This window comes from Balaenoptera acutorostrata, chromosome 17, assembly GCF_949987535.1.
Source record: "Balaenoptera acutorostrata chromosome 17, mBalAcu1.1, whole genome shotgun sequence".
Classification (NCBI taxonomy): Eukaryota; Metazoa; Chordata; class Mammalia; order Artiodactyla; family Balaenopteridae; genus Balaenoptera; species Balaenoptera acutorostrata.
The window spans coordinates 13,978,681-13,990,961 of NC_080080.1; the positions used below are offsets into that span (position 1 = coordinate 13,978,681).

Genomic DNA, 12,281 nt, shown 5'->3' on the forward strand with positions numbered 1-12,281 from the left:
AGGGTGTTGTATGCTGCTGTTAAGTTGCATTATGAAACATCTTACATTCTTTTAAAAATAATTGTTGGGGCTTCCCTGGTGGCGCAGTGGTTGAGAATCTGCCTGCCAATGCAGGGGACATGGGTTCGAGCCCTGGTCTGGGAAGATCCCACATGCCGCGGAGCAATTAGGCCCGTGAGCCACAGCTACTGAGCCTGCGCGTCTGGAGCCTGTGCTCCGCAACGAGAGGCCGGGATAGTGAGAGGCCTGCGCACCGCAATGAAGAGTGGCCCCCACTCGCCACAACTAGAGAAAGCCCTCGCACAGAAACGAAGACCCAACACAGCCAAAAAAAATAAAATAAATAATAATAAAAAAATGAAAACTGACATGTGCTATTACAAAGTAGGTGCAGCTGAAGAAAAATGCTTTAAAAAAAAATAATTGTTGAATTTCATCACCTAATATTGTATTTAAGATTTTCTTATTTTGATGATTTATAAATGAAGTAGAATCATGATTTTCTGTCATTGCTCAGTCATTATTTGTAGATTAAGGTTACAATAGCCTCTTGACATCAGTTAAGCAAAATTACCTAGGTGAGTGCAGGATGTAAGGGGTATCAGTGAGAATACCCCACACTGCCAGTCTCCATCCGTTTATATAAATTTAAATAAATTTATTTATTTATTTATTTAAATTTATTTTTTAACATCTTTATTAGAGTACAGTTGCTTTACAATGGTGTGTCAGTTTCTGCTCTATAACAAAGTGAATCAATTATACATATACATATGTCCCCATATCTCTTCCCTCTTGCATCTCCCTCCCTCCCATCCTCCCTATCCCACCCCTCTAGGTGGTCACAAAGCACCGAGCTGATCTCCCTGTGCTATGCGGCTGCTTCCCACTAGCTATCTATTTTACGTTTGGTAGTGTATATATGTCCATGCCACTCTCTCACTTTGTCCCAGCTTACCCTTCCCCCTCCCAGTATCCTCAAGTCCACTTTCTAGTAGGTCTGCGTCTTTATTCCCGTCTTGCCCCTGGGTTATTCTGACCATTTTCTTTCTTTATTTTTTTTAGATTCCATACATATGTGTTAGCATATGGTATTTGTTTTTCTCTATCTGACTTACTTCACTCTGTATGACAGTCTCTAGGTCCATCCACCTCACTACAAATAACTCAGTTTCGTTCCTTTTTATGGCTGAGTAATATTCCATTGTATATATGTACCACTTCTTTATCCATTCCTCTGTTGATGGACACTTAGGTTGCTTCCATGTCCTGGCTATTGTAAACAGAGCTGCAATGAACATTTTGGTACATGACTCTTTTTGAATTGTGGTTTTCTCAGGATATATGCCCAGGAGTGGGATTGCTGTGTCGTATGGTAGTTCTATTTTTAGTTTTTAAGGAACCTCCATACTGTTCTCCATAGTGGCTGTATCAATTTACATTCCCACCAACAGTGCAAGAGGGTTCCCTTTTCTCCACACCCTCTCCAGCATTTGTTGTTTGTAGATTTTTTGATGATGGCCATTCTGACCAGTGTGAGATGATATCTCATTGTAGTTTTGATTTGCATTTCTCTAATGATTAATGATGTTGAGCATTCTTCCATGTGTTTGTTGGCAATCTGTATATCTTCTTTGGAGAAATGTCTATTTAGGTCTTCTGCCCATTTTTGGATTGGGTTGTTTGTTTTTTTGCTATTGAGCTGCATGAGCTGCTTGTAAATTTTGGAGATTAATCCTTTGTCAGTTGCTTCATTTGCAAATATTTTCTCCCATTCTGAGGGTTGTCTTTTGGTCTTGTTTATGGTTTCCTTTGCTGTGCAAAAGCTTTTAAGTTTCATTGGATCCCATTTGTTTATTTTTGTTTTTATTTCCATTTCTCTAGGAGGTGGGTCAAAAAGGATCTTGCTGTGATTTATGTCATAGAGTGTTCTGCCTATGTTTTCCTCTAAGAGTTTGATAGTGTCTGGCCTTACATTTAGGTCTTTAATCCATTTTGAGTTTATTTTTGTGTATGGTGTTAGGGAGTGTTCTAATTTCATACTTTTACATGTACCTGTCCAGTTTTCCCAGCACCACTTATTGAAGAGGCTGTCTTTTCTCCACTGTATATTCTTTCCTCCTTTATCAAAGATAAGGTGAACATATGTGTGTGGGTTTATCTCTGGGCTTTCTATCCTGTTCCATTGATCTATATTTCTGTTTTTGTGCCAGTACCATACTGTCTTGATTAATGTAGCTTTGTAGTATAGTCTGAAGTCTGGGAGCCTGATTCTTCCAGCTCCATTTTTCGTTCTCAAGATTGCTTTGGCTATTTGGGGTCTTTTGTGTTTCCATACAAATTGTGAAATTTTTTGTTCTAGTTCTGTGAAAAATGCCCTTGGTAGTTTGATAGGGATTGCACTGAATCTGTAGATTGCTTTGGGTAGTACAGTCATTTCCACATTGTTGATTCTTCCAATCCAAGAACATGGTATATCTCTCCATCTATTTGTATCATCTTTAATTTCTTTCATCAGTGTCTTATAATTTTCTGCATACAGGTCTTTTGTCTCCTTAGGTAGGTTTATTCCTAGATATTTTATTCTTTTTGTTGCAATGGTAAATGGGAGTGTTTCCTTAATTTCACTTTCAGACTTTTCATCATTAGTGTATAGGAATGCCAGAGATTTCTGTGCATTAATTTTGTATCCTGCTACTTTACCAAATTCATTGATTAGCTCTAGTAGTTTTCTGGTAGCATCTTTAGGATTCTCTATGTATAGTATCATGTCATCTGCAAACAGTGACAGCTTTACTTCTTCTTTTCTAATTTGGATTCCTTTTATTTCTTTGTCTTCTCTAATTGCTGTGGCTAACACTTCCAAAACTATGTTGAATAATAGTGGTGAGAGTGGGCAACCTTGTCTTGTTCCTGATCTTAGTGGAAATGGTTTCAGTTTTTCACCATTGAGGATGAAGTTGGCTGTGGGTTTGTCATATATGGCCTTTATTATGTTGAGGAAAGTTCCCTCTATGCCTACTTTCTAGAGGGTTTTTATCATAAATGGGTGTTGAATTTTGTCAAAAGCTTTCTCTGTATTGATTGAGATGATCATATGGTTTTTCTCCTTCAATATGTTAATATGGTGTATCACATTGATTGATTTGCATATATTGAAGAATCCTTGCATTCCTGGAATAAACCCCACTTGATCATGGTGTATGATCCTTTTAATGTGCTGTTGGATTCTGTTCACTAGTATTTTGTTGAGGATTTTTGCATCTATGTTCATCAGTGATATTGGCCTGTAATTTTCTTTTTTTGTAGTATCTTTGTCTGGTTTTGGTATCACGGTGATGGTGGCCTCATAGAATGAGTTTGGGAGTGTTCCTTCCTCTGCAATTTTTGGAAGAGTTTGAGAAAGATGGGTGTTAGCTCTTCTCTAAATGTTTGATAGAATTCACCTGTGAAGCCATCTGGTCCTGGACTTTTGTTTGTTTGAAGATTTTAAATCAGAGTTTCAATTTCATTACTTGTGGTTAGTCTGTTCATATTTTCTATTTCTTCCTGATTCAGTCTCAGAAGGTTGTGCATTTCCAAGAATTTGTCCATTTCTTCCAGGTTGTCCATTTGATTGGCATATAGTTGCCTGTAGAAATCTCTCATGATCCTTTGTATTTCTGCAGTGTCAGTTGTTACTTCTCCTTTTTCATTTCTAATTCTACTGATTTGAGTTCTCTCCCTCTTTTTCTTGATGAGTCTGGATAATGGTTTATCAATTTTGTTTATCTTCTCAAAGAACCAGCTTTTAGTTTTATTGATCTTTGCTATCGTTTCCTTCATTTCTTTTTCATTTATTTCTGATCTGATCTTTATGATTTCTTTCCTTCTGCTAACTTTGGGGTTTTTTGTTCTTCTTTCTCTAATTGCTTTAGGTTTAAGATTAGGTTGTTTATTTGAGATGTTTCTTAAGGTATGCTTGTATAGCTATAAACTTCCCTCTTAGAACTGCTTTTGCTGCATCCCGTAGGTTTTGAGTTGTCATGTTTTCATTGTCAGTTGTTTCTAGGTATTGTTTGATTTCCTCTTTGATTTCTTCAGTGATCTCTTGGTTATTAAGTAGTGTCTTGTTTAGCCTCCATGTGTTTGTATTTCTTACAGATTTTTTCCTGTAATTGTTATCTAGTCTCGTAGTATTGTGGTCGGAAAAGATACTTGATATGATTTCAATTTTCTTAAATTTACCATGGCTTGATTTGTGACCCAAGATATGATCGATCCTGGAGAATGTTCCATGAGCACTTGAGAAGAATGTGTATTCTGTTGTTTTTGGATGGAATGTCCTATGAATATCAATTAAGTCCATCTTGTTTAATGTATCATTTAAAGCTTGTATTTCCTTATTTATTTTCATTTTGGATGATCTGTCCATTGGTGAAAGTGGGGTGTTAAAGTCCCCTACTATGATTGTGTTACTGTTGATTTCCCCTTTTATGGCTGTTAGCATTTGCCTTATGTATTGACGTGCTCCTATGTTGGGTGCATAAATATTTACAATTATTACATCTTCTTCTTGGATTGATCCCTTGATCATTATGTAGTGTCCTTCTTTGTCTCTTGTAATAGTCTTTCTTTTTTTTTTTTTTTTAAAGGATTTTCTTATTTATTTATTTATTTATTTATTTATTTATTTTTGGCTGTGTTGGGTCTTCGGTTCGTGCGAGGGCTTTCTCCAGTTGCGGCAAGCGGGGGCCACTCTTCATCGCGGTGCGGGGACCGCTCTTCATCGCGGTGCGCGGGCCTTTCTCTATCGCGGCCCCTCCCGTCGCGGGGCACAGGCTCCAGACGCGCAGGCTCAGCAATTGTGGCTCACGGGCCCAGCTGCTCCGTGGCATGTGGGATCTTCCCAGACCAGGGCTCGAACCCGTGTCCCCTGCATTAGCAGGCAGATTCTCAACCACTGCGCCACCAGGGAAGCCCAATAGTCTTTCTTTTAAAGTCTATTTTGTCTGATATGAGAATTGCTACTCCAGCTTTCTTTTGATTTCCATTTGCATGGAATATCTTTTTCCATCCCCTCACTTTCAGTCTGTATATGTCCCTAGGTCTGAAGTTGGTCTCTTGTAGACAGCATATATATGGGTCTTGTTTTTGTATACATTCAGCCAGTCTGTGTCTTTTGGTTGGAGCATTTAATCCATTTACATTTAAGGTAATTATAGATATGTATGTTCCTATTACCATTTTCTTAATTGTTTTGGGTTTATTATTGTCTTTTCCTTCTCTTGTGTTTCCTGCCTAGAGAAGTTCCTTTAGCATTTGTTGAAGAGCTGGTTTGGTGGTGCTGAATTCTCTTAGCTTTTGCTTGTCTGTAAAGTTTTTAATTTCTCTGTCAAATCTGAATGAGATCCTTGCTGTGTAGAGTGGTCTTGGTTGTAGGTTCTTCTCTTTCATCACTTTAAATATGTCCTGCCACTCCCTTCTGGCTTGCAGAGTTTCTGCTGAAAGATCAGCTGTTAACCTTATGGGGATTCCCTTATGTGTTACTTGTTGTTTTTCCCTTGCTGCTTTTAATATTTGTTCTTTGTATTTAATTTTTGATAGTTTGATTAATATGTGTCTTGGCATGTTTCTCCTTGGATTTATCCTGTATGGGACTCTCTGTGCTTCCTGGACTTGATTAACTATTTCCTTTCCCATATTAGGGAAGTTTTCAACTACAATCTCTTCAAATATTTTCTCAGTCCCTTTCTTTATCTCTTCTTCTTCTGGGACCCCTATAAATCGAATGTTGGTGCGTTTAATGTTGTCCCAGAGGTCTCTGAGACTGTCCTCAATTCTTTTCATTCTATTTTCTTTATTCTTCTCTGCAGTAGTTATTTCCACTATTTTATCTTACAGGTCACTTATCCGTTCTTGTGCCTCAGTTATTCTGCTATTGATCCCTTCTAGAGAATTTTTAATTTCATTTATTGTTCTGTTCATCGCTGTTTGTTTGCTCTTTAGTTCTTCTAGGTCTTTGTTAAACGTTTCTTATATTTTCTCCATTGTATTTCCAAGATTTTGGATCATCTTTACTATCATTATTCTGAATTCCTTTTCCGGTAGACTGCCTATTTCCTCTTCATTTGTTAGGTCTGCTGGGTTTTTGCCTTGCTCCTTCATCTGCTGTGTGTTTCTCTGTCTTCTCATTTTGCTTAACTTACTGTGTTTGGGGTCTCCTTTTCACAGGCTGCAGGTTTGTAGTTCCCATTGTTTTTGGTGTCTGTCCGTAGTGGCTAAGGTTGGTTCAGTGGGTTGTGTAGGCTTCCTGGTGGAGGGGACTACTACCTGTGTTCTAGTGGATGAGGCTGGATCTTGTCTTTCTCGTGGGCAGGTCCACATCTGGTGTGTGTTTTGGGGTGTCTGTGGCCTTATTATGATTTTAGGCAGCCTCTGTGCTAATGGATGGGGTTGTGTTCCTGTCTTGCTAGTTGTTTGGCGTAGGGTGTCCTGTACTCTAGCTTGCTGGTTGTTGAGTGGAGCTGGGTCTTGGCATTGAGATGGATATCTCTGTGAGATTTTCACCGTTTGATATTACGTGGAGCTGGGAGGTCTCTTGTGGACCAGTGTCCTGAACTTGGCTCTCCCACGTCAGTGGCATGGTCCTGACGCCTGGCTGGAGCACCAAGAGCCTGTCCTCCACATGGCTCAGAATAAAAGGGAGAAAAAAAAGAAAGAAAGAAAGAAGATAAAATAAAATAAAATAAAGTTATTAAAATAAAAAATAATTATTAAGAAAAAAATTTTTTAAGTAATTAAAAAAAATACCAAGGCAAAACGGACAGACAGAACCCTAGGACAAATGGTAAAAGCAAAGCTATACAGACAAAATCACACAAAGCATACACATACCCACTCACGAAAAGAGAAAAAGGGAAAAAAATATATATGTCATTGCTCCCAAAGTCCACCTCCTCAATTTGGGATGATTCATTGTCGATTCAAGTATTCCACAGATGCAGGCACATCAGGTTGATTGTGGAGCTTTAATCCGCTGCTCCTGAGGCTGCTGGGAGAAATTTCCCTTTCTCTTCTTTGTTCGCACATCTCCCGGGATTCAGCTTTGGATTTGGACCTGCCTCTGCGTTTAGGTCGCCTGAGGGCATCTGTTCTTTGCTCAGACAGGACGGGGTTAAAGGAGCAGCTGATTCAGGGGCTCTGGCTCACTCAGGCGGGGGGGAGGGAAGGGCACGGAGGCGGGGCGAGCCTGCAGCAGCAGACGCCATCATGACGCTGCACCAGCCTGAGGCGTGCTGTGAGTTCTCGCGGGGAAGTTGTCCCTGGATCACGGGACCCTGGCTGTGGTGGGCTGCACAGGCTCCCGGGAGGGGCGGTGTGGAGAGTGACCTGTGCTCGCACACAGGCTTCTTGGTGGTGGCAGCAGCAGCCTTAGCATCTCATGCCCGTCTCTGGGGTCCGTGCTGATAGCCGCGGCTCGCGCCCATGTCTGGAGCTCCTTTAAGCAGCACTCTTAATCCCCTCTCCTTGCGCACCAGGAAACAAAGAGGCAAGAAAAAGTCTCTTGTCTCTTTGGCAGCTCCAGACCTTTTCCCGGACTCCCTCGTGGCTAGCAGTGGCGCACTAGCCCCTTCAGGCTGTGTTCACGCCGCCAACCCCAGTCCTCTCCCTGTGATCCGACCGAAGCCCGAACCTCAGCTCCCAGCCCCCGCCCGCCCCAGCGGCTGAGCAGACAAGCCTCTCGGGCTGGTGAGTGCTGCTCGGCAACGAGCCTCTGTGCGGGAATCTCTCCGCTTTGCCCTCCGCACCCCTGTGGCTGCGCTCTCCTCCGCGGCTCCGAAGCTTCCCCCTCCGCCACCCGCAGTCTCTGCCCACGAAGGGGCTCCTAGTGTGTGGAAACCTTTCCTCCTTCACAGCTCCCTCCCACTGGTGCAGGTCCCATCCCTATTCTTTTTTTTTTTTTTTTTTTATAAATTTATTTATTTATTTATTTATTCTTGGCTGTGTTGGGTCTTCGTTTCTGTGCAAGGGCTTTCTCCAGTTGCGGAGAGTGGGGGCCACTCTTCATCGCGGTGCGCGGGCCTCTCACTGTCGCGGCCTCTCCCGTCGCGGGGCACAGGCTCCAGACGCGCAGGCTCAGCAGCTGTGGCTCACGGGCCCAGCCGCTCCGCGGCACGTAGGATCTTCCCAGACCAGGGCTCGAACCCGTATCCCCTGCATCGGCAGGCAGATTCCCAACCACTGCGCCACCAGGGAAGCCCCCCATCCCTATTCTTTGTCTCTGTTTTTTCTTTTTTCTTTTACCCTACCCAGGTACGTGGGGAGTTTCTTGCCTTTTGGGAGGTCTGAGGCCTTCTGCCAGCATTCAGTGGGTGTTCTGTAGGAGTTGTTCCACATGTAGATGTATTTCTGATGTATTTGTGGGGAGGAAGGTGATCTCCGTGTCTTACTCTTCCACCATCTTGAAGCTCCTCTCCATCCGTTTTAATTCATGAGTCTTCTTTTGTCTTCAAATGCGTTTCTCACAATTTTTTTGTTTGTTTTGTGGTTATAGTTGTAAGATTCTCAGATCCGTGCTTCTCTCCCTCTTTCATAGTTTATCCAGGGTGAATTTTGGAGAAGGATCCAGCAGTCAGTGCTGGTGAAATTTTAAGAAAAAGTTTTGGAGATAATTGACATCTTTACAATGTTAAGTCAAACTTGCCATGGATGTCGTAATTTCTCCATTTTTTCAGGTCTATTTTATGACTTTTAATAGGGTGTTAAAGTTTTCCCTGTTAAGATGTGCATTTTATTAGGTTAATTTCTATATACTTATAGTTTTTAAAATGGTATCTTATTTTCTACTATCTGTTTGAATTGCTTATTGCAGAAATTAAAAAATGCTATTGATTTTTCTATGTTCAGAAAGCTTGATGAACTCCTTTATAATAGTTTGTTGATTCTGCTGGATGTGCAATGGAAATTATTATATCCTCTCTATATAAAGACATTTTTACATTTCCCCAATTTGTTTTATGTTCTCCATTAAGAATTTAATATCGACTTTAAAGATATAGCCTTTATGATGTTAAGAGAGTTTCTAATCTGGTTTGTGATACTTTGTGTCATAAATTGGTATTGAATTTCATCTATATGTTTCTTTTTTTTTTTTAAATTTATTTATTTATGACTGTGTTGGGTCTTCGTTTCTGTGCGAGGGCTTTCTCTACTTGTGGCAAGCGGGGGCCACTCTTCATCGCAGTGCGCGGGCCTCTCACTATCGCGGCCTCTCTTGTTGCGGAACACAGGCTCCAGACGTGCAGGCTCAGTAATTATGGCTCACGGGCCCAGTTGCTCCGCGGCATGTGGGATCTTCCCAGACCAGGGCTCGAACCCATGTCCCCTGCATTGGCAGGCAGACTCTCAACCACTGCACCACCAGGGAAGCCCCATCTATATGTTTCTGAACCTACTAATAGGACCAGGTAATTTTTTTCCTTATGGCCATTAATATGTTAAATTATATTAACATTTTTATGCGGATTCATTACTTTATTCGTGTTGTAAACCTTATTTCATCATCGTATGGTTATTTAAATAATACTAGGTTTGTTTATCCAGTATTTATTTTAATATTTTAGCAATTATATTCATAAGTGAGACAGGTATGAAATTGTGGGGTTTCTTTTATTTATTTATTTATTTATTTTAACATCTTTATTGGAATATAATTGCTTTACAATGGTGTGTTAGTTTTTGCTTTATAACAAAGTGAATCAGCTATACATATACATATATCCCTATATCTCTTCCCTCTTGCATCTCCCTCCCTCCCACCCTCCCTATCCCACCCCTCTAGGTGGTCACAAAGCACCGAGCTAATCTCCCTGTGCTTTGTGGCTACTTCCCACTAGCTATTGGTTTTACATTTGGTAGTGTATATATGTCCATGCCACTCTCTCACTTTGTCCCAGCTTACCCTTCCCCCTCCCCGTGTCCTCAAGTCCATTCTCTAGTAGGTCTGGGTCTTTATTCCCATCCTGCCCCTAGGTTCTTCATGACCATTTTTTTTTTTTTTTTTAGATTCCATATATATGTGTTAGCATACGGTATTTGTTTTTCTCTTTCTGACTTACTTCACTCTGTATGACAGACTCTAGGTCCATCCACCTCACTACAAATAACTCAATTTCATTTCTTTTTATGGCTGAGTAATATTCCATTGTATATATGTGCCACATCTTCTTTATCCATTCATCTGTTGATGGACACTTAGGTTGCTTCTATGTCCTGGCTATTGTAAATAGAGCTGCAATGAACATTATGGTACATGACTCTTTTTGAATTATGGTTTTCTCAGAGTATATGCCCAGGAGTGGGATTGCTGGGTCGTATGGTAGTTCTATTTTTAGTTTTTTAAAGAGCCTCCAGGGCTTTCCTGGTGGCGCAGTGGTTGGGAGTCTGCCTGCCAATGCAGGGGACACGGGTTCGAGCCCTGGTCTGGGAAGATCCCACATGCCGCGGAGCAAGTAGGCCCGTGGGCCACAGCTACTGAGCCTGCGCGTCTGGAGCCTGTGCTCCGCAACAGGAGAGGCCGCGATAGTGAGAGGCCCGCGCACCGCGATGAAGAGTGGCCCCCGCATGCCGCAGCTGGAGAGGGCCCTCGCACAGAAACGAAGACCCAACACAGCCAAAAATAAATAAATAAATAAATAAATAATAAAAATAAAGGAATTCCTTTAAAAAAAAAAAGAAAAAAAAAAAAAAAAAAGAGCCTCCATACTGTTCTCCATAGTGGCTGTATCAATTTACATTCCCACCAACAGTGCAAGATGATTCCCTTTTCTCCACACCCTCTCCAATATTTATTGTTTGTAGATTTTTTGATGATGGCCATTCTGACTGGTGTGAGTTGATATCTCATTGTAGTTCTGATTTGCATTTCTCTAATTATTAATGATGTGTGTTTATTGGCAATCTGTATATCTTCTTTGGAGAAATGTCTGTTTAGGTCTTCTGCCCGTTTTTGGATTGGGTTATTTGTTTTTTTGATATTGAGCTGCATGAGCTGCTGTGGGGTTTCTTTAACAAACTTTTTTGAGAAGTTTTAAGTTTCAGAAAAATTGAGCAGATATTAAAGAGTTCCTACGCACTGTCTCACACCCCTCCCCGAGTTTGCTCTATTGTTAGCACCTTACATTTATTACAATTGATGAGCAATTATTGATACGTTATTATTAGCTAGAGTCTATAGTTTACTTCAGGGTTTACTCTTGGTGTTGTAGGTCCTATAGGTATTGACAAATGTATAGTGTCTTGTATCCACCATTACAGTATCATACAGAATAGTTTCATGACCTAAAAAAACCTCAGTGTTCCTTCCATTTGTCCTTTCCCCTGCCTCAAGCCTTGACAACCATTGGTCTTTTACTGTCTGCATGGTTTTTTCTTTTCCAAAATGTGATATAGTTGGAATGGAATCATACAGTTTGTAGCCTTTTGGGATTGACTTCTTTCACTTAACAATAAACATTTAAGGTTCCCACATGTCTTTTCATGGCTTGATATCTCTCTTTTTTTTTTTTAAATTCCTTTTCTTCTTCTTCTTTTTTTTTTTTTTAAATTATTTTTATTTATTTATTTATTTATTTATTTATTTTTGCCTGTGTTGGGTCTTCGTTTCTGTGCGAGGGCTTTCTCTAGTTGCGGTGAGCGGGGGCCACTCTTCATCGTGGTGCGCGGGCCTCTCACTGTTGCGGCCTCTCTTGTTGCGGAGCACAGGCTCCAGACGCGCAGGCTCAGTAGTTGTGGCTCACGGGCCTACTTGCTCCACGGCATGTGGGATCTTCCCAGACCAGGGCTCGAACCCGTGTCCCCTGCATTAGCAGGCAGATTCTCAACCACTGCGCCACCAGGGAAGCCCTCATTTTTTTTTGATTGCTGAAAACTATTCCACTGCCTGGATGTACCACAGACTGTTTTTCTATTTATCTATTGAAATACATGGAATTATGTTTTCGTGTATTGTCCTAACCTAGTTTGAGAAGCTGGGCTGCACTAGAATCATAAAATTATTTTTCTTTTTTTTTCTTTGTTCTGGATAACTTGTATAAAATATATTATCTGTGCCTTGAAATTTGGTGAAATGTCCCTTTAAGACTGTCTAGGTCTTGGACTGTATCAGTCAGTATCCAGTCAGAGGACAGAAATCATAGAGTAATTTGAAGAGAAAAAGGAGTAACAGGAGTTATTAAATAGTAATGTGGAACTCTAAGGAACACAGAATAGCATGTATATAGACAATTCACTCCTTTTAT

The 12,281-nt window shown here is 40.8% G+C and overlaps 1 long non-coding RNA gene across 1 annotated transcript in view; it reads left to right on the plus strand.

The window, feature by feature from the left end:
* The first annotated feature begins 7,630 nt into the window (after positions 1-7,630).
* LOC130705543 (uncharacterized) overlaps positions 7,631-12,281 on the plus strand; it is a 155,138-nt gene continuing 150,487 nt past the window's right edge. The window contains exon 1 of the long non-coding RNA XR_009005828.1: positions 7,631-7,731. This is a non-coding gene — a long non-coding RNA (uncharacterized LOC130705543). The remainder of the gene's footprint in view (positions 7,732-12,281) is intronic.